A 23,504-nucleotide genomic window follows, 5' to 3' on the forward strand; every position below is an offset into this window, starting at 1 on the left:
AAATAACTGCCAAAACATTAGTAATAAAATATTCAAATATTCATCTCAAATAATGTTTTAAATTTCTTCTGTTATTCCACTAATTAAATCAACATCATTGATAGAATGTCAATGATGGATCACGGACATTAACCTCCAAACACAGCATTTTACTACAATGTGTATTAGGCACCCCTCTACATAGGCAGAGATACTTTATCAAAATATGAACTTTTTTGTCTTAAATTACTACACCTCTCATGAGTTTATATGTAGGATCTATGTAACTTTTGGTTATCAGACTGATTTATTTATAATAGAAAAGAGGAAATTACCTGAACATAAAAATATCTAGAAACACCTGAATCCTTCTGTGCTTTATTGAAAAATACATCAACATACCCAGAACTCACTGAGGAAAGATATGAGTGTCTCACAGACCTTACACCAAAGGTGAAGTGGAGTATGCACTAGCACACTGATTGCTTTCAAAGGTACAAAAGCCTTAAGAACATGCATGACCGTTGTATCACTTAAATAAAAATTATGAAGTATATACCAAGTGACTTCAAAAAGCATCTTAGATTGTTTAGATCAAAGTGATTTTTCATTAAAACATCTGAGAATAATTAATGTTAGATTTGCTTTATGTCTTTTCTCACTAATTTTAGGAAGAATAATTATAGAATGTATTAATAATTAACATTGTTGATATGCTTTAAACATGAATATCTGTATTTAGTGTTGGATTGAAGATTGCCTTGAATTTTTTATGCCTAAAGAACATATAATACAGAAATAATAAATTATATCCATCCATCAGTAAACTGAATTGGACTTCTTAGATACCCTACATAAAAAGGTTGTGGAGCTTACTATATAATTTTCAACAATTAATTAAAATGTATCAATACTTACAAATAATGAAAAGAAATCTGGGTCAGAAAATCCCTATATTAAAATACATTCATCAGTTGAAAAAATAATATTAATAAAACGAAATTACCAAATATTTGTATTTACAAATAGAATTTGCTCATGCTTCTTTCATATTCTGTATAAATGCGTCATGTCCTTCTCTATCTTGTCTTCATTTGTTTAGAAAACGTTTGCTTCCTTGCCATGTATTATTTGCATTGTCTTTAGAGATTTATTGCTTACACACACATACACAAAAGGGATAGCTGTCACCTTCAGAAAAAAATATTTTACAAAATAAGTAATCACTATTACAATAATTTTCATTATTATGATGATAGTAGTAGATGCACTATTTGAAATAAAATTAAGTAGGAAAAATTAGAAGAGGTAACAGAACAGAGAAAAGAGAGCTAAATCTTATTCTATGGTAAGAGTAGATTATTTTCCATTCATTTGCTTTTTATATTTTTAATAGTTTAGAAGAAATATGGAAGCATATATAAAGCATGCTAAAGTCTTGGAATCTCACTCTGGCACTTGCTAATAGCAGGGATGTGTGATTTGGGAGGAAGAAGTGAGACACATCTTGAAATATGCATAAAATCAAAGAATGAATCTGCATATATGATACATGTGGATTTTGCTTATGCAGTATAGTGTATTTTAAAATAGAGTTACCTAGATGATTAAGGTTCTAAAACTCAACTTTATATAATCATAATTATCAGGAGAAATTTAGGTCCTTTTTAATGTGTAAAGGAGTGATGAGTTGATTCTACCAGTATCCTAGGAATATAATTAAGCTGGTTAGTCTTATTTATATCTTTAGTATCCAGGTTATTTTGTAGCCTAGGAACAGAATTATATGAATGAGAGATGATAGTATTTAAAAAATCCACAATAGGCTTTCAAAATCATAAGATATAAATGTACACATGTGGAATACAGATAAATATAATAGGCATATGTATGTGTGTATGTGTATACACATATTTATATCTGCACTACTTCAGAACTGAAGCAATTTTGTTTTTCTTGTAAAGGAGAATAAATAACATTGAAATTTTTTATGTATATTCTTAGCTATAAGTTTTGACATACTTTTCATTTTAAGGTATTTTATGCTATTTTTAATATTTAATGCATTATCAATTTTATACTACTTAGAAAACTTTCAATCACCAATCTACATACTAACTTATTCTTTTTTCTAATTTATTCATTTCAGAAATTGCTACCACTATCTAACCAGTTCCCCAAGTAAAACATTTATTATTGAGTCATCTTTTAAGCAGTAAATTCTTAACTCCAAATGTGACATTTTCTCTCAATTCTAAAGGAGTGTTATCTGATTGACGCTTTTGCAATGGTGGATTATTCTATCTCTGAATTGTTCAATATGATAGCCAGTAGCCCTGTGTGCCTATTAAAGTGCTTGAAATGCAGCTAGTGTAAATGAGAAATTAAATTTTTAATATTTTTTATCTTTAAATTTATTTAAATTTAAACTGACTTATGTGGTTGGTTAGTGATTGTTATATTGGATAATGCATTTCTAGACCTATATAACCAACTACCAAATTTATATATTTTCTTGAATATATTATAAGAATCTCAAATTTAATATCCACTGAACTTGGGGCTCTTGATTTTTCTTACCAAAGTGGTTCCCCTCACTTTCCTATATAATTTACCATTGTTGTTTTTTATTTGCCTTCTCTATAGTGTTATAACTTGACAGCATTATCACTCTATCATTTTATATTCCGCTTATTGTACTACGGAATTTTTTAAGTCTGTTTTCTGATTATAGCACAAGAAACAGAAAAACCAAAGATATCTCATCCATCTTTTTTACCACTCTATCCACAGAGCCTACAATAGTGTTATGTAGTAATCACTCAACATTTCTTGAATGAATGAATAAATAAGTGTATTGTTAAAATAAGAATCACAGTGCTGTAATCATAGACCAACAATACTGAGATTAAAGGTATTAACTGTATGAGATCTGCCTTTTCTAAGTAATCTGTCCTCAGGCAAATGACTGATTTAGTCTCAACTTTCTTCTATGTATAGATTATGAAAACAATTACTTTATGGAGTTATTTTAGTCTGGAGTAATATGAAGCTTGTTTATGGCATTTAGTCAATAAATGTTGGCCATAGTAAGAATAGTAATAATAATAGTAACTATTGTTATTTCAGTTTTAACTTAGATGTGATAGATGCCCTTAGCCAAGATTCTAACATTTTCTGGCATCTGTTTCTTCATCTGCTCCATGGAGCAGTTGGAAGTTGGAATCTCTGTTTTTAGAACTAGCAGTCTCCATGATTCTGAATGTAAGTTCGATCTCTAGTGCATATTTTAAACGAATTAAAATTGTACCATAAATGAACACTAATAAAACACATATATATCCCTCTCTATTCAGTATCTTTTATTATGGCTTTAGAAAATCAATATTTTTTTGTTTCTCCAGTCTAAAATGCCTCAAAGAATCACAATATTGTCTATTTAAAGTAATTATTGCATGTGTTCACTTTAATGAGTTGAAATTTCAGACTATTGACATTATCCAGTTTTTCTTGAAATTTTATTATATTTTACCTTTGAAAATTTTGTCTACTTAACAGGTGTAACTTACAAAAGAATAATACAAGAAGGCATTATTGTATCTGAGTTTATTCTGGAGAAACCTTAATGCTATTTAATGATTTTTATTGACACCTTTATAAGCTGCACAGCAGTGCCAATAGATCAAAAACCAAATGCCCTGAAATTCTGACGCACCATATGTGTTACATTCAGAAAGTAATGAAAGAAAAGCATATTTGTAGGAGTATGATAGTAGCTTTGCCTTGTATTGAGCAGTAGAAACCCTAACTACTGCACATGTCTGTAAATCATCAAGTTACAATAACAGGATCTGGCAGTTGGATAGAGTGAACTATTTGCATTAAAAAATCTGTCAATTTAAAATGTAATAAAAACAAAAAAAAATCAATAATAATACATTTAAATTCCAACAGTCATCACAGCACTGCACTAGCAATCAGTCATATTTACCAAGGCCACATATGTAATAATCCTCCTGATCCCTCTATAATTACTTGCTTTGCCTCTTGAATTATCAACAGCTCTTATGGCTTATTGCCTCATACTTGCTTAATAAGCATTTATAATCAATAATCTTGCCACAGAGTAAGAGGCAACCAGCCAGCCAAGCCCAGGGTTTAAATGCCTCAGAAGTGATCATTACATCGGTGTGAACGACAAAGAGGTGGCTGTGCTAATGGGAAAGGCATGCAATAAAGAGGTAATTTAGAAAATCTGCTCACTGCAATGTGTAGATCTTACCATGGCTGGTAGTGCCTCAGCTATGGGGAACAGTCACCCTTGAAAACACATCTTGAAATCCTTCCCGGAGGTGCTTTTACAGTGATCATCATCTCCAGCAGCTGTTTTCTATATCTTCCTATCAACATAACACATCCAGTTTCCCTGAAGTGCTTTTTGCCTGACTGGAAAAGCAAACAGTTATTTTCTTCATTCACATGGTATATGATGGAGAACAGGAATTTATATGCAGATTTGAGTATTAGTGACACTTTGATGAGAAGAGTTTAAGGACCAATTGTAGTTGTCAAAAGTGTTTGAAAACCCCTATTAACGCCATTCACATGGAACATAAAATTGAAGATCCAATAGAGAAGTGTGTTGTATGAAGAGCACATCACAGTGCTTATTTTATTCAGTCTGTTGAATTACAGAGATTCACACATTTTTGTAAAAGAGACAATTGGAAATATACTCATCAGGGTAATTTTATTTCATTTTTAAACTTGTAAATATTAGCTAAGCTTGTTATTGCTATTACTTACAATTTATCCACTATTTAAGAGACTTTACAGAATATATTTTAAAAACACTGATTTTGCTCCCAAAAAAATATGTATTAAGTAATTAACACAGGAAAGTAATAATTTGAAAAATAAAGTTTGGAAGTGCTTATTTGTATTATTACCTGTAAATAAGATCATAGGTCCACCAAATTAGACTTAATATTAATTTTAGCATGGCTTAACATTGTAATATGTGTTGTGTGGTACAGTATTAGAAGGTGCCCCCAGGTATTGGCTAAGGCTTCTTGCTGGGCCCATTAAATTTCAGAGATGAGTGATCTCTTAGTGGCCCACACTAATGTCTCTTCAGGCCCCTAATGGAGCTTTCACCCAAGAAGAGCTGAGTATGATAACCTCTGCATGTGGTCAGAAGTTGAAGCATGGAAGAATGTTGCCAAGTCTCTCCCCAAGGAATAAAACCAAGGGCACAGGCAAACAGGACAAGTGATGTTCATTACAAAGTGGTATCAGGACTATTGAGTTCATTAGATTGATGTAGATCTCCGGTAGTTTCTAGAATGGTAGATTCTGTTGTTACCTTTATACTTCTTCATAATTCTTCATAGTGATCACTAATATTCTATATTAGAAACTTAAGGGAAGAAAAGAGGAGAAATCGATGAGACTATATGTGAGTCTGTCTTATGGGGAAGTGGAAACTCAGGTATGGGGTATGGGGTGGGTTGAATTAGTAAAAAGGGAGTTAATTCTCTGAGGTTTGTTATAGGGAGATAAGAAGAGCAGAGGAGATTATGCCAGCTAACATTTGGCTGTTAGATTAAGAAGAAGATATTCACCAGGGTTTTCAGACACAGAGTGAAACCAGAAAATAAAAAAATATGTATTTTCATTGCTTGCAACTCTTAGTTCCTTACATTTCCTGTATACAGGGCATCTCCACTTTGATATTTTCTCAATATTTCAATCACAAAATACCTAATACTAAATTTATCAACATTTATTTTTATATTTTTCTTAATTTCTAAAAATTAGAATAGAATTAGGGTCTTCTGCTCTAAGGAACATATTATACTATGGTCTCAGCAATTTTATTGTGCAAAAAACGTATTTAAATAATCTAATATTTTAAGACTTGTGTTAAGTAGATTTTTGCTGTTCTTGTCACAAAAAAGTAACTATGTGAGATGATAAATATGTTAATTTTCTTCACTCTCCGTATGTATCCCATAGCATCATGTTGTAAATCTCAAATATATGTAATAAAATTTATTTTAAAAAGTCAAGTTAGAAGCAATTAAATGCTAAGAGAAAATATAAACAAATAAAAATACATAGGTACAAAAAATACATAACTGCAAAGCCTTTGTTGTTCAAATTTGAATCCACAGTCATATTATTGAAAGTCTACCGGTTTACATAATTTTTTAGTGTTCTGTTTTAATTATTACAATAAAACGGAAGAAAATGTTAATTTAAGCATAGTTAGGATTATCTGTACTATTGCCCCGTAGACAATACATAAAAAAAAAATTTCAATGACTGTATTTGTTTTTGGGTGGCCAATTGTCTTAGCATTAGGTCATGCTACTTTAATTGTCATGAGGTAATAAATAATTGAGTTAAACATTATACGTGTGTGATGCATTCAGCCACAGTGAAGGAAAAATAATGTCTTATACAGAATTATGTAGGAACAAATGTTTAGTGATAGTTCAGGTGGAGGAAAATGGTAGGAGAATTGAGGTGTAACCAGTCATAACAGCCATAGCATCCTCCAGGAATAAAAAAAAAAAAATGCTATGATAAAATGCTTATTGCCAGCTATGTTAGCATCAGTGAATTCCCAACATTGCCCATCATATTAAATAAATGCTAATTCAAATATTTTTATGGTTTTATCTCTATCTAACATATATATCTAATTTTGTATACTATACCATAAAAGCTATAAGCATCAAATACTATAATTGTACATATTAAAGTATTCATAAAAATAGTTTTAGTCAACACTGGAGTTTCACATTCCTCTGCTTAGAAAACCACTGTTATAGTAATACTACTGAGAGTATAAAGAGTGTGCGTATCAATCCTTAATAAAATCCAGAAGTTCTTTACGAAGTACAACTAATCTATTCTTCCAAATTTTTCTCCCACTAGAATATTTCCTGAGAACTTTGATGTATCCAGACTCACTATTTTCTAACACGTTAGGAACATTTCCTGCCTTTCCATCTATATTTACTGTTAGTCTGGACTGGAATTTCCTTTCTGTTCCCATCCTCACTCACTCATTTGAGGTATATCTGAACTTACAGATCATTGCTCTACTTCTTATTTATCTTAATATGTATTCTTTTGAAAATATTGTATTCATATGACATTTCGTTTATCATTCATATATGTATATTTCATATAAGTATGTTATATCTATATATTCATATTTATCTATTAATATCTATGTATTTTCTATGTTCTTCCAAAAAAATAATCTCCTTGAATATGGAAATAGAGACAATTTGACTTCCTCTCTTTCTATTTGGATATGCATTATTTCTTTCTCTTGCTGATTGCCCTGGCCAGAACTTCCAATACTATGTTGAATAGGAATGGTGAGAGAAGGCATCCTTGTCTTGTGCTAGTTTTCAAAGGGAATGCTTCCAGCTTTTGCCCATTCAGTATGATATTAGCTGTGGGTTTGTCATAAATGGCTTTTATTATTTTGAGATACCTTCCATCAATACCTAGTTTATTGAGTGTTTTTAGCATGAAGGGGTGTTGAATTTTATCAAAGGCCTTTTCTGCATCTATTGAGATAATCATGTGATTTTTGTCACTGGTTCGGTTTATGTGATGGATTACATTTATAGATTTGTGTATGCTGAACCAGGCTTGCATCCCAGGGATGAAGCTAAATTGATCATGATGGATAAGCATTGTAACGTGCTGCTAGTTTCAGTTCACCAGTATTTTATTGAGGACATTCCCATAAATGTTCATCAGGTATATTGGCCAGATATTTTCTTTGTTTGTTGTGTCTCTGCCAAGTTTTGTTATCAGGATGATGCTGGCCTCATAAAATGAATTATAGAGGAGTTCCTCTTTTTCTGTTGTTTGGTATAGTTTCAGAAGGAATGGTACCAGTTCCTCTTTGTACCTCTGGTAGAATTTGACTGTGAATCCGTCTGGTCCTGGGCTTTTTTTGTTCATAGGCTATTAATTACTGCCTCTATTTCAGAATTTGTTATTAGTGTATTCAGGGATTGAACTTCTTCCTGGTTTAGTCTTGGGAGGGTGTATATACCCAGGAATTTATTCATTTATTCTAGATTTTCTAGTTTATTGCATATGGCATTTATTGTATTCTCTGATGTTAGTTGGTATTTCTGTGGGCTCAGTGGTGATATCCCCTTTATCATTTTTTATTGTCTATTTGATTCTTCTCTTCTTTTTTATTAGTATGGCTTTCAGTCTATCTATTTTGTTAATCTTTTCAAAACACCAGCTTTTGGATTCAATGATTTTCTGAAGGGTTTTTTGTGTCTCTATCTCCTTCAGTTCTGCTCTGATCTCAGTTATTTCTTTTCTTCTGCTAGCTTTGATTTTTTTTTGCTCTTGCTTTTCTAGTTCTTCTAATTGTGATGTTAAGGTGTCGATTTTAGATCTTTCCCACTTTCTTCTGTGGGCATCTAGTGCTATAAATTTCTCCTCTAAACATTGCTTTAGCTGTGTCCCAGAGATTCTGGTATGTTGTGTCTTTGTTCTTATTGGTTTCAAGCAATGTATTTATTTCTGCCTTAATTTTGTTAATTAACCAGTAGTCATTCAGAAGCAGGTTGTTCAGTTTCCATGTAGTTGTGTGGTTTTAAGTGAGTTTCTTAATCCTGAGTTCTAATTTGATGGCACTGTGGTCTGAGAGACTGTTTGTTATGATTTCTATTCGTTTGCATTTGCTGAGGAGTGTTTTACATCCAATTATGTCATCAATTTTAGAACAAATGTGACGTGGTACTGAGAAGATTGTATGTTTTATAGATTTGGGGTGGAAAGTTCTGTAGATGTCTATTAGGTCTGCTTGGTCCAGAGCTGAGTTAAACTCCTGAATATCCTTGTTAATTTTCTGTCTCTTTGATCTGTCTAATATTGACAGTGGGATGTTAAAGTCTCCCACTATTATTGTGTGGGAGTCTAAGTCTCTTTGTAGGTCTCTAAGAACATACTTTATCAATATGGCTGCTTTGTACTCGGTGCATATATATTTAGGGTACTTTTCTCTTCTTGCTGCATTGATCTTTTTGCTATTATATAAAGCTCTTCTTCGTATTTTTTTTTTAATCTTTGTTGGTTTAAAGTCTGTTTTATCAGAGACTAGGATTGTAAGCCCCCCTCCTTTTTTTTTTTTTTTTTTGCTTTCCATTTGCTTGGTAAATCTCCCTCCATTTCTTTATTTTGAGCATATATGTGTCTTTGCTTGTCAGATGGGCCTCATGAATACGCACACTAATGGGTCTTGACTTATCCAGTTTGCCACTCTATGTCTTTTAATTGAGACATTTAGCCCATTTACATTTAGGGTTAATATTGTTATGTGTGAATTTGATCCTGTCATTATGATGTTAGCTGGTTATTTTGCCCATTATTTGATGCAGTTTCTTCATAGTGTCAATGGTCTTTACATTTTGGTATGTTTTTGCAGTGGCTGGTACCGGTTTTGTCTTTCCGTATTTAAAGCTTCCTTCAGGAGCTCTTGTAAAACAGGCCTGGGGGTGACAAAATCCCTCAGCATTTGTTTGTCTGTAAAGGAATTTATTTCTCCTTCTTTTATGAGGCTTAGTTTGGCTGAATATGGAATGGGTTTTTAAAGAACATTTATTTAGGAATGTTGAATATTATCCCCCACTCTCTTCTGGCTTGTAGGGTTTCTGCAGAGAGATCTGCTGGTAGTCTGATGGGTTTCCTATTATGGGTAACCTGACCTTTCTCACTGGCTGCCCTTGACATTTTTTCCTTCATTTAAATCTTGGTGAATTTGACAATTATGGGTTTCTCTTCTCATGGAGGATCTTTGTGGTGTTCTCTGTATTTCCTGAATTTGAATGTTGGCCTGTCTTGCTAGATTGTGGAAGTTCTCTTGGATGATATTGTGAAATGTGTTTTCCAACTTGGTTCCATTCTGCCTGTCACTTTCAGGTAAACCAATCAATTGTAGGTTTTCTCTAACACACATTATTAAGAAATCTTTGTAAAGTATCACAGTCTACAGAGTCCCTGCTCTACAGAGAAAAAATTGCATTGTAAAGCAAGTCATGGGCCTTCAACTTTCTTTCATTTTACTTTCCATGCAGTTCCACAACACATTGTACCTAAGTTCACATAGAACTTATATTTTTTTCAGTTATTTCTAATAGTATGACAGGTTTTCATGTATTATAGCTCTGTGGAGATGTTTTATGTTTTCTTCTGGCCACTGTCATTTGCTTGATTCAATATTGTTAAATTTAAAAAGTCCATTGTGTATTAGTGTTTCTCACTAAGAGAGCTTTCGGCATTTTAAATGAGACAATTCTTTATATAGAAATGTCCCTTTTGTTGTAAAAGAATTATTTTTCTAGTGGCGGGGCACGGCCGCTTATGCGTGTAATCCCAGCACTTTGGGAGGTTGAGGTGGGCGGATTATGAGGTCAAGAGATTGAGATCATCCTGGTCAACATGGTGAAACCCTGTCTCTACTAAAAAAATACAAAAATTAGCTGGGCATGGTGGTGTGCACCTGTAGTCCCAGCTACTTGGGAGGCTGAGGCAGGAGAATTGCTTGAACCCAGGAGGCGGAGGTTGCAGTGAGCTGAGATCGTGCCACTGTACTCAACCTGGCATCTGGCAACAGAGCAAGACTCTGTCTCAAAAAAAAAAAAAAGAGAAGAATTATTTTTCCAAATCCTGACCCTGACATTTTATTAGAATACCTGTGTAATTAAAACATCTAAAATAGATTTTCATTTTTTAATTTTTTGGACATGATCTTAAGGAGAATGATGCCACCCTTTCTGGAAACCACTGCATCTGAAAAGACTTTTAATAAAATTCAACATCAATTCATGTTAAAAACTCTCAATAAACTTGGTAGTGAAGGAACATACCTGAAAATAATAAGAGTCATGTATGGCAAACCCACAGTCAACATCATACTGAATGGGGAATAGCTGGAAACACTCCCCTTGAAAACCAGCACAAGATCAGGATGCCCTCTCTCACCACTCCTATTCAAAATTGTATTGGAAGCCCTGGCCAGGGCAATCAGTCAAGGGAAAGAAATAAAGGTCATCCAAAGAATAAGAGAGGAAGTCAAACTATCTCTATTTGTAGATGACATAATTCTATATCTAGAAAACCCCATAGTCTTTGCCCAAGAGCTCCTCCTGCTGATAAATTTCAGCAAACTTGCAGTATACAAAATCAATGTGCAAAAATTACTAGCATTTCTGTACACCAACAATAGCCAAACCAACAGACAAATCCAGAAGGCAATCTCATTCACAATTTTCACAAAAAGAATAAAATACCTAAGACTACAGCTTATCAGGGAGGTGAAAGATTTCTACAATGAGAATTACAAATCACTGCTGAAAGAAATCAGATATTACACAAAGAAATGGAAAAACACTTTATGCTCATGGATAAGATGAATCAATATTATGAAAATGAACAGACTTCCCAAAGCAGTTTATAGACTCAATGCTATTCCCTTTAAACTACCATTGAGATTCTTCACAGAACTAGAAAAAATAGTTTCAAAATTCATAGAACCCAAACAGCTAAGACAATACTGAGCAAAAAGAACAAAGCTGGAGGCATCACACTCCCTGACTTCAAACTATACTATAGGGCTACAGTTACCAAAAGAGCATGATACTGCTACAAAAACAGATACATAGATAAATGGAAAGGAATAGAGAGCCTAGAAATAAGGCTATACATCTACAACCATCTGATCTTCAACAAAGCTGACAAAAGCAAGCAATGGGGAAAGAAATCTCTATTGAATAAATTGTGCTGAGATAACTGGCTAGCCATATGCAGAAGATGTAAATTGGATCCCTTCCATATACCATATACTACAATTAACTGAAGATGAACTAAAGACTTAAATGTAAAACCCAAAACTATAAAAATACTGGAAAACAACCTAAGTGACACCACTCAGGACATAGGCATGGGCAAAGATTTCATGATAAAGACTCCAAAAGCAATTGCAACAAAAGTAAAAATTGACAAATAGAATCTAATTAAATGAAAGAGCTTCTGAACAGAAAAATGAACTATCAGCACAGTAAACAGATAATCTACTGAATGGGAGAAACATTTTGCAAACTATGCATCTGATAAAGATTTAAAAGAAAAAAACAAACAACCCTGTCAAAAAACATTCAAAAGATATGAACAGACACTTCTCAAAAGAAGACATACATTCAGCCAATAATCATATGGAAAAAAAGCTCAACATCACTAATCATTAGAGAAACGCAAATCAAAACCACAATGAGATATCATCTCATACCAGTCAGAATGACTATTATGAAAAAATAAAATATTAACAGATTCTGGTGAGGTTGTGGAAAAAAGGAAGGACACTTTCACACTGTTGGTGGTAGTGTAAATTAGTTCAACCATTGTGGAAGACAGTGAGTTAATTTCTAAAAGACCCAGAGACAGAAACACCATTTGATCCAGCAATCTCCTTACTGGATCTCTAGTCAAAGGAATACAAATAGTTCTATTTTAAAAACACATATATGAGTATGTTCTTGCAGCACTATTCCCAATAGCAAAGACATGGAATCAACCTAAATGCCCATCAATGGTAGACTAGATGAAAAAAGAATGTGGTACACATACACCATGGACTTACAAAGAACAGATCGTATCTTTTGCAGGGACATGGATGGAGCTAGAAGCCATTATTCTCAGCAAACTAACACAGGAACAGAAGAACCAAATACTGTGAGTTCTCACTTGTAAGTGGGAGCTAAATGATGAGAACACATGAACACCTCGAGGGGAACAACATACATTGGGGCCTACCAGAGTGTGATGGGTGGAGGAAGGAGAGGATCAGAAGAACAACTAATAGGTACTGGCTTAATATCCAGGTGATGAAATAATCTGTACAACCAACCCCCATGACACATGTTCATCTATGTAATAAACCTGCACATGTCCCCTTGAACTCAAAATAAAAGTTAAAAAAGAAAGAAAGAAACCACTGCATCAAAACACAAACTAACTTACAAGACCAAGCCTTCTTCCTACACATACTCCGAAATCCATACATTCCTATCTAACAGGTCCTAGGGTCACTATTATTTGTAATAAAATATTCTAAAAATAACTGCTATATTTTGTAACACACAAATATGCTGTCTGCTTGGATTTGTACTCTTCTTACTCAAATTTGAAAATCTTGCTTCAAACTGGAAACTTATAAAATATAGGCAAAATAATAAGTGGATTCTCATGCTTTTTCATGAGAATCCACTTACAAAGAAATAATGCCACTAAAATTAAGGGAAATAATTTCTGAGACATGTGAGGGAATATTTACCAGTAAATTTGACAAATTAAATTTATAGATAAATTTTAATTTTTATTCTAAATCATAATCATAAAAGTGTGAGTACATGAGAACTAAGTTGAAATGCACAGTTTTGTTGTATTTGATTTAGTTTTATTCCTTTAGTAAAGAAATCTTACAAACTTCTTTCTTTTCTCTCTTATAAATGCTGAGAAATTACTACTTGTAAGTTTTTTCTTCTTTTGTTTTATGCTATTAACATTTTAGCAAATCAGTTTGGGGTACAAACAAGTTGAAAGAGAAATATAATAATTGACAAAATAATTTATTCAAAATTCCAAATATGTATCCGTATTAATTAGAAACATTTGTATTATGTAAAACAGTGAAATTGATATTAGTAAAAGAACATACAACTTGACTTTACCATAAACATATCTTCAGCTTTAGACACACAAATGTATTTTTGGTTAAGCAGAAAATACATAGGTTTTTGATTCTTCAGGAGAATAATGGGTTCGTATTTTACAATTTTTTGGAATATTATTTGCTTATCTATGGGAGCATATAAGAATTCTTTTTTTTTTTTTTTTGAGACTGAGTCTCACTTTGTTGCCAGGTTGGAGGGCAGTGGCACAATCTTGGCTGACTGCAACCTTCGCCTCCCAGGTTCAAGCAATTATCCTACCTCAGCCTCCCGAGTATCTGGGATTACAGGTGCACACCACCACATTCAGCTAAGTTTTGTACTTTTAGTAGAGACAGGGCTTCACCATGATGGCCACGATGGTCTTGATCTCTCAACCTCATGATACACCCACCTAGGTCTCCCAAAGTACTGAGAATGCAGGCATGAGCTATCTGCCTGGCCTAACTTCATTATTTTATCTAAAATTTATTGAACATCTACTATATCCAAGGCACTTCTTTTATCTATTTTTATCATTATTTCTATCATCTATCTAAAAGTTTCTTATTTAACCTTTATAATAACAATTGAAGGTATCAATTATTTCTTTATTCACAGAGCAGAAAACTAAGGCATAGAAAAACCAAATAACTTTTCAAATATTACATAAATAGTAAGCTTCCAAGCTAATACTTGTGTGTAGATTTGTATAAGTATTTTTAAAGCATTATACTAATAAATTTAAGCATACAGTTGACAAAAAAACACGTTATTGAGGGCCTCGGATTCTAGAAAACAGATTGGCATTAGTTATCTATCTGTCAGTTATTTTATATAGATAATCATGAAAAGTTTTGCTCCTCTGCTTTCCAATTTTTGTGATCTTGTTTATACAATATCAGAATTTCCTAAATCATTGAAATGGAAGAAAAGAGAAGATTTCATCTTACTTAATAGATTAATTTCTAATTTTCTTCATTATAATTTATATGTGCTTATTGTATGTAACTTGGGCAGTTTTTTTTTTAAAGTGTAGGATCAAAATCACTTAATGTCATTAAGTTATAATCCCTATATTTATGTTGCTGTATACACTTCCAAAAAAGAGGTTACAAAACCACAAACCTTTGACAGGGTATGTAGAGTATGAGGAACACCCTTTCCTTTTTTTTTTCTTTTAGTAAATAATTTTCACAGCATCATAAGAAATTAAAAATGTTTGATATATTTGCATTTCAGTGAATATAATAAATATCCTGTAACTTTTAAGTCATGTGAGTAAAATTTTTGAGGTTGGCCTTTTGTAAAACATATACAGACTTGGATAATTTCAAACACTGTTGGAATTCATGCTAAGATTTTATTGAATTGAAGTATTTGTGTTGTATAGTGAAAACTTTTCTTTCTCAAAGATTACCAAACATGAGAAATTAAAGGTCTCACTAACTAAAGAGATTCAAAATTAAAGAACATCTGTGTCACCGTAATAAAATCATTTTAAATATTTTGAGTTTTTGGAGATATTATAGATAATCAAGTTTCAAAAGCCAGAAAATATTATACAAATACATGTCAGTATATCTGCCCTATTTTGAGTCATTTGTTTGCAAGAATAAATATTTTCCTAGATTTCTTTTACAAATCTTTCATGTAACATCTTTTGGAAAAGCATCGTCTTATATTTTCAGAATGTTAGTGTTTTGTATTTTCATTTGTCCAAACATTAATTTAAGAATGGAGGCCATAAAATTATTTTTAAAATCCTCAATTGTACTTAGTAATTTTTTAATGTACCTGACATGTTATAAAACTATACATTACTTTATATAATGATTTTGATGCTCATTAACTTATCTATATTTTCTTTGGGATTAAAAGTATACTTGACCTCATTTAATATTAACAACATTTATAAATACAAATGTACCTCATTACATTGCTTTAAGTCTTTAATCCTTTTAGCTTAAGTCTTAGCCTGCCAATTAATTATATACTTGAAATAACTCTAGGATCTTTGTCATTCTAGTTAAATTTGCATTCAACAAACAGTGTTTGGGCCTCTGCAAAGATGTAGAACCTAGAGGTTATTATAAGAAAAATAGAAAACATTATTTTATGGCAAACAGATTCATTAAAGCCTCCAAGATAAAGTAATAATATAATAGATCATGATATATATTTGTTTGCATAATTATAATATAAATAGCATATTTAATATGTAATCATACATAATTTAATATAAAATTATTTTAATTGTGTTTTTCAAATTTTGGTTAAAAATAATATATTTGCTTCTGCAACCAAATATATTTTTCAGATTTATTTTTATATATGTGGTTATCAGATTGGTTTTTTATGACTAAGAAAAATAAGAAATTTGGCTAGAATTATTAACTTTAAGTTAAAAATAAAGCATTACATGCAAATAGTTTCAACACTCTTTTAAATAATGTCATTACTCCTACTAAGTATCACCTAAATATTACTGGCTAAAATTATCATCAAAAATGAAGTAGTGCTTATAAGTGGGTTGATTTTTAATAGCTTGTTTCTTTTGCTAAAATTCCTAGCAGAATAAATTGGACAAGATTTAGGATGCAATTTAAAAGGATAAGAAAAGGGATGTGACATCCACCTAATTAGGCAATAGTTTAAGAGCTATTGCTACAAGCTGTGAGTTAATACACAATGTCTTAGTCCAGTTTCATATTTTTTCTGTAACTTAGAATAGTATTATCAAAAACATAGATCAGTGTTGCTGTAAATTTATTTCTCACAAAGGATATTTAATGAAAATAATTAAATTTGAATTGAGACAGGAGATTAGAAAAAGTATTATAATCAATGATAAATTTCCTGATTTTGATCATTTTACTTATATCATGAAAAAATCTATTTTTGTTCTCAAGAAATGTACACTGAAATATTTAGGTATAAGTAAACAAAAATGTATAAAGTTACTCTCAAATTACTTAAATGTAGACAGTTTGATAGAGCAAACCACTGGAATAAAATGCAGTGTTTGGATCTGGAAAAAAGGTACAGAGCAGTTTCTTGTAGTATACTATACAGTAGTGTACTTATAGAATGCCGTTTGCAATTTTTCTTTATGTTTGAAAGAATGTCCCCCAAAACCATTTAAAAAAATCTAGACAGAAAAGAAGAAAAATACATATCCTACTGATATCACAGATTCAGAAGTCACAAATTTATTAGCAAAAAACAGGTGAAGACTTTTGAAGAAGAGTTAGCCATATAATTGTCATTTTAAAGATCAGTTTATAACACATGAGACTATAGAGATAGGGAAATACCCACTCTCTTCTGCTTGCATTAAGATATTTTAAAGCAATTTATTAAAAGTTGGTGTTTAAAAACACAAATTGTGAAACTAGACTATCTGTGTTCTAATTCATGTTTTGATTTTTAGCAGCTGTGTGTCTACACAAATTACTGAAAACTTTCTTCAGTCCCTAAGTCTGTGCAAGGGTGTGATCTTGGTTCACTGCCACCTTCACCTCCAGGGTTCAAGCGATTCTCCTGCCTCAGCCTCCGAAGTAGCTAACATTACAGGTGTCTGCCACCACACCCAGCTATTTTCTCTCTTTTTTTTTTTTTTGTATTTTTTTTAAAGATAAGGTTTCTCCATGTTGGCCAGACTGGTGAACGTGCTAGGATTACAGGCTTGAGCCACCATGCCCAGCCCAATTTGAATATTTTCTTAAAGGAAAATTTGTATAATAAATTTTTTTCTTCAAAATATATTTTATAGAACTTACCTACAGTCTCCACCAGTGTCAAGTGTCTCTCTTTGTAGCATTTTCTACCTAGAAGATAGTTGCAGTATGGTCAGAGATATTATATGATGGCAATATATTCATTACTAATATAGTCATTCAGCTGTTCATTCATTTATTGAGTCATCTATTATCTTCCCATCCAGAAAATAAAATTTGCATGTAGAAATTGTGTTAGTTCATTTTCACATTGCTATAAAAATACTACCTGAGACTATAATTTAAACAAAGAAGTTTGATTAACTCACAGATCTTCATGGCTGGGAGGCCTAAGGAAACTTACAATCATGGTAGAAGGTGAAAGGGATGAAGGTGCCTTCTTCACAATGTGTCAGGAGAGAGAGAAAGAGAGAACGAGGAAGGAGCAGACACTTACCAAACAACCAGATCTTGAGAGAACTCACTAGCTATCATGAAAACACCATGGGGGTAACATCCTCATGATCCAATCACCTCTCACCAGCTTTCTCCCTTAACATATGGGGATTACAATTTAAGATGAGACTTGGGTAAGGACACAGAGCCAAACCATGTCAGAAATGTCTAAAATAAAAGATACTGCATATAGATTCTCTGTGTATTAGTTTCCGCAAATAAATTTAAAGATGTTTTGTGAAAGGTCTTGAGAAGACTCAGTAGAGAAGACTTAACATAGAAGATATTTAGTGTGTCTTGAAGTGCAGGGGTTTTCATAAATTGAGATGGGATAGAAAATCTTGCCACAGTAGATTGTTTTTCACAAAGAGAAGTATCCAGCTGAGAATGTGATTCTCAAAACTAAAATAACATTGAAAGTATTTTTCTTTTAAAAAATGTTTCGCTACATTTTATATCATCTTTCTTTTACAGTCTACTGATCTAGATTTGTTTTGTTTTATTTTGTTTCTCTCTCTGCTGCCACCTTGTGAAGAAGGTGCCTCCTTCCCTTTCACCTTCCGCTATGATCTTGTTTCCTGAGACCTTTTTGGCCATGCAAAACTGTGAGTTAATTAAACCTCTTTTGTTTAAATTAAATAAAGTCTCAGGTAGTATATTTATAGCAGTGTGACAATGAACTAATACAATTTCTAGAATGCTAAAGATTTAGAAATGGAGATCTTAAGTCTAATGAAGTAGTTAATGTAAGAATTAATCCAATGGTGTAGCAGGGCAGAAGACCAATGATAGAGAATGCCATTTCTCAGATAATGCCATCTAGCAGAGATAATCCCAACAGTAAGTGATAAAAAACAGTTGGCTACAGGAAATATAAAGTGTCTCTGGATAAATTTAACAAGGAACATGACCAAGAAACATGACCTCTATAAACATGCTGTAAAAGTTTATAAGTGATATAAAAGTAGATTTAAATAAATGGAGAGATATATCATATCCTTGAATGAGAAGGCCACATAATACAAAGATGGCTGACTGGGGTTCAGTGTATTCATATCTAAACCACAGAGGATTTTGTTCCTAAAGTTCTTCAAAATCTCTCCGTAGTTCATTTAGAAAAGAAGGCAGAGTAGCTATTTAATTTGAACAAATAAGAATGATTTTTGGAAATTTTCTATGATATATTAAGCATTAAGTTTCACCAAATTAAAATGCAGTTTTAAGACATGAATAAACAGAACAACACACTAAAAAACCAGCACTGTTAATTTAGGAATCTAACTTAAGAAAATATAAACTGTATGTTATCAGTAACAACTCACAATGGAGTATTTGAATAAGTGTAACAACTTTAGAAATAAGTGATTAGATAAACATCTTGCCACACACTGAGTGTATGTTTGTGCATATATGTGTTTCTATCATGATAACTTTATCTGAGGAATAGACCATAATATAAAAAATAACCTATAAAATATTAAATATAAAAATTTGTGTGCTTAATTGTGTGGATAGAGATAACAGTCTCAGATAAAAATTATCATAATCATGTAGAAAATATACATAGTCTGAATTTTGCAAACATTTTACCTTGGAATATTAAAATTACAAGTCGGAGAAAATATTTTAAAAACATAAAAATAAATATAAATATTACATATAATAAATATAATAAAATATAAAGAATACTTAATTTATTTCTCTTATGAACAGTCCAAGCATATTTTCTTAAAAATTCAATAATCCTGTAATAGGAAGATAAGCAAAAATATAAATTCATAAGAAAAAATAAATACTTGACATATATTTCATTGCCTAGTAATCACATTTGAAAAATCTAAATAATTAATATTAGTGAAGATTTCTTGAAACTGTTACTTTTAAAAGAGGTAGCCCTATAAGGTGAAAATGTATTCATACCTTTTAACTCATTCATCTGATTTTTTGAAACATATTAAAAACAACTGGACTACAATGCAGTATAAATAGTATTGTGATCATTATCATTCTGGTGTTCTGATATTATCTTCAAATTATATGGAATGCTAAAGTAAGACTATAAAAAATTAAGAATATTTCTATTGATTCAAATGTATGTAATAGTTAAAAATGAGGTTAAGAAAATGAGAACACAGCAATGTTTATGAAAAATATTTTGCATGTGTGTATGTGAGGGTTACTTACAGATAATATGAAAAATGTAATAAAATTTCTTCATTTATTTGAACTTCAGTGTCTTTGCCTCTTCAGAAGCCTAGCAAGATTTTTGTGAGCACAAAATTAGAAAGAAAAAACGTTTCAGGGACAGTATAGTGCTATAATACATGAAAAGCATATATAAACTACCCAGTGGAAAGTCTACAGCAAAAGAAAAAAGAAACTTCTCTTCTTCTCGATTATTCTTTTCATTAGGAAGCACACATCTTACAGTTTTCCTTATCAGTGTAGACTCAAATAGGAGTAATATTTTAAACATTTTTTTCTGATTTGAATAATACATACGGAGTTACAATGCAATTATATACTTGACTCATCCAGGAAAGTTAGCTCTTTGATTTTTCTCTAATGGATAACAAATTATTTACCTATATTATAATAGGGAAAATTAAATTTGCCAATAAACTGTATACCAATATCTTTATGGTTGAGATTCTTCTGTTGCATTTTAAATGTGCTTTTTAGTTAATTTCCATCTTTCTAAAATATTTTCCTCCCTACCTGCCAACTACCCTGCCCAGAGTTGTAGCTGAGTGTAAGAGACTTACTTGAGTATGATCGATGATGGCGGCCAGGGAGCTTTCAGATCTGCCTTAGAAACATTTACTCCTCTGCGGCTATTGTTAACTTCTCCATTCTCTCATGGTGTCACTTTCCACAGTACCACTTTTCAGGTCAGGGAGATGTTAGCTTGTAAACTGTTAAGCATTTTCTGAGTGTTAGAAATCAATTGTTTTTTTCTATTTACTCAGATCTGTCTTGGCCCTCAGCAAAACTGTCAATTCCTGAAGTATCACCAATAACTTCACTGGAAACCCGTGGTGTGGTTTCTGGCCTAAAGCCTTCAGCACCTGAGTCATTTTGACCTCAACACTGAATCAAAACAATAGTGAAAGCCCCTGGTAAGCCAGCAGCACAATACACAACCTATCTCCTCAGATAGAACTTAGGCGTTTTTGGGTGTCTCCTTTCAGTTCTCCCTTGGGCACTACTAAAATGTCTCCCTATGCCATGCTGAAAACGTTTCCATTATCAACACTAATAATTTCCTGAATTATAGCTGTAGCTTGCCTTCATAAACTTTATACATGTGATCTATTTCAGGAAGTTTTAAGGTTTTTCTTTATAAATTTTCTTTTATTTATAGTGTTCTTATTTAGTAATCCTCTCAAATATGCTGTGGTTAGAATGGAATTCCACAGATTTTGGAGTCAGACAAGTTTAAACATAAAACTTGCTTCCAATATTTACCTGAAAAACAAATTTGAGAACCACACAACCACTCAGATCTTTAAATGGCAATATTGTTATCTGCTTTGTAGGTCTGCCGTTAAAATAATTTACAATGCTATTAAAAGCTTGTAAAATTAGCTAGTAAATAATAGCAACTGTTGTTATTAATATTAATATTATTATTATTTTTAGATGGATCCTCACTCTGTTGGCCAAGTTGGAGTGCAATGGTGCAATCTACTCACTGCAACCTCCACCTCCCAGGCTCAAGTGATTCTCCTCCCTTAGCTTCTCAAGTAGCTAGGATTACAGGCACCTACCACCATGCCCAACTAATTTTTGCATTTTTAGTAGAGACAGAATTTCACCATGTTAGCCAGGCTGGTCTGGAACTCCTGACCTCAGGTGATCCACCCACCTCAGCCTCCCAAAGTGATGAGATTACAGGTGTGAGCCACCATGCCTGGCCTATTATTAGTGTTATTAGTATATTAGGTCTCCACTTTACTTCTGCAGTAGACATTCTGATGGTCAATTAGAAAGTACACAAGGAATGGATCATGAATAAATCTGTCTGTATTCAGACTTGAGGCAGCCTTGCAATTGGGCACATTCTTTCCTGGGTTTTTCTTTACTCACTCAAATCTCTTTCCAATGGACTCTGTTACTATTTCAAACTGAACATTTTGGTATGTTTAACTAAACTTTTGATAAGCAATGCAACTTAGAGATAATCTAATGATGACCAAATTAAGAGCATTACATATATGTGTTTCCAAGTGTGTGTATGTGTATGTGTAAGCATAAATTTAATAGGCTAGTATATCATCTCAACAAAGTTATATCTAAAATTTTTATGCAGAGTATTTGGTAACTAGTAATGGCAATTAATTGACAAAAAAACTGAGGCATAGCAACTAAGGTAGACAAAACAACATCTCACAGTAAACTAATCTTAAATAAAAAAATGAATTTCTAATTTCTGGAAAACATAATAAGGTATTTAATATATTAGTTTTTGAATAAAAATAAGTCATTATATGTAACTCAGCAAACAGAAAGTGTTTGCAAAACAACCTTATTTCTTTTTCTTGATTTCTCACTTATTAGTCAATCTTTTAATAACAACTTATTTTCCAAGTATCTGAATACTAAGAAGGGAGTGTGCTAATAAATGTAAGCTAGTATTTTAAGTATTAGAAATGTATAGACCTTGTTATAAATCTGATAACTTACATTTTCATTTTTATTTTTTTTTATTTTTTTTTTTTATTTTTTTTTTTTTTTTTTTGAGACGGAGTTTCGCTCTTGATACCCAGGCTGGAGCGCAATGGCGCGATCTCGGCTCACCGCAATCTCCGCCTCCTGGGTTCAGGCAATTCTCCTGCCTCAGCCTCCTGAGTAGCTGGGATTACAGGCACGCGCCACTGTGCCCAGCTAATTTTTTGTATTAGTAGAGACGGGGTTTCACCATGTTGACCAGGATGGTCTCGATCTCTTGACCTCGTGATCCACCCGCCTCGGCCTCCCAAAGTGCTGGGATTACAGGCTTGAGCCACCGTGCCCGGCCACATTTTCATTTTTAAATCAGAATATTGTAATTCTGAGTAACATGAATGATATGATTTGACTGTGTACCCACTCAAATCTTATCTTGGAGTTCCCATAATCCCTATGTGTTGTGGGAAGGACTTGGTGGGAGGTCACTGAATTATTGGGAAGATTCTTTCCATGTGCTGTTCTCATGATAGTGAATAAGTCTCAAGAGATGTGATGGTTTATAAAGGGCAGTTGCTCTGCATACATTTCTCTATAAGAAATAAATACAGAAAGGATTATAGTCAACCACAGACCTTGCTGTCCACAGTGACATAAAGTAAATCTAATTCAAAGATTTGATTTACTTTTACCATCTCCTTCACTCATTAAAATGTTACTGCGAGGTAATAAAATAGTTATTTCAATTTTGCTGACCAGCAAAAATCTCTCACTTCAGTCAGTATTATCTGTGGTTAATTTGTATGAATATTCATCAATATCAGATTACACACCATGTGTAAATTTATATGCATTTTTAAAAAATGTAGAGTCACAAACTAAAATTAAATGTCCAAGAATGTGAAGCAATTCCAGCAATATA

This window comes from Aotus nancymaae, unplaced genomic scaffold (assembly GCF_030222135.1).
Source record: "Aotus nancymaae isolate 86718 unplaced genomic scaffold, 86718_ANA_hifiasm-v0.15.2.pri h1tg000006l, whole genome shotgun sequence".
In the NCBI taxonomy this organism is placed as follows: Eukaryota; Metazoa; Chordata; class Mammalia; order Primates; family Aotidae; genus Aotus; species Aotus nancymaae.